We start from the raw sequence: 409 nt of genomic DNA on the forward strand, positions 1-409 counted from the left end.
CAATAAAAATATCGGTATCGGTACTCGGTATCGGCAAGTACCAAAAATAAAAGTATCGTATCGGGCGAGTACTGGAAAAAGTGGTATCGGTGCATCCCTAATAAATATCTATAGTTTAGTATTGTATAATTTAAACTGTATGTTATTAAATGTATGCAGGGTTTGAAATTAACTTTTTCACTCACCAGCCACTACTAAATTTTGAAGTTACCGGCCATTCATAATTTCTACTAGCCAAAAAAAATTAAACAAATAAATTATGAAAAAAAGGCCAGAGGTAAGCCAACAGCTTGAGGCTGTCCACACTGGATGCGACAAAGTGACCATTGCAAATAATTTGTACTTTGTCAAACAGTAGGCCTACGTCATAAATAGAACGAGGCATCAGTTTACTGTCGGGGATTTGTCA

General features: G+C 35.9%; 1 protein-coding gene across 1 annotated transcript in view; it reads right to left on the reverse strand.

The window, feature by feature from the left end:
• LOC107653334 (netrin receptor UNC5A-like) overlaps window positions 1-409 on the reverse strand; it is a 239,493-nt gene that overhangs the window by 25,272 nt on the left and 213,812 nt on the right. The gene's annotated exons all lie outside the window — the stretch shown is intronic.

This window comes from Sinocyclocheilus anshuiensis, unplaced genomic scaffold (genome assembly GCF_001515605.1).
Source record: "Sinocyclocheilus anshuiensis isolate Anshui unplaced genomic scaffold, SAMN03320099.WGS_v1.1 scaffold103, whole genome shotgun sequence".
NCBI lineage: Eukaryota > Metazoa > Chordata > Actinopteri > Cypriniformes > Cyprinidae > Sinocyclocheilus > Sinocyclocheilus anshuiensis.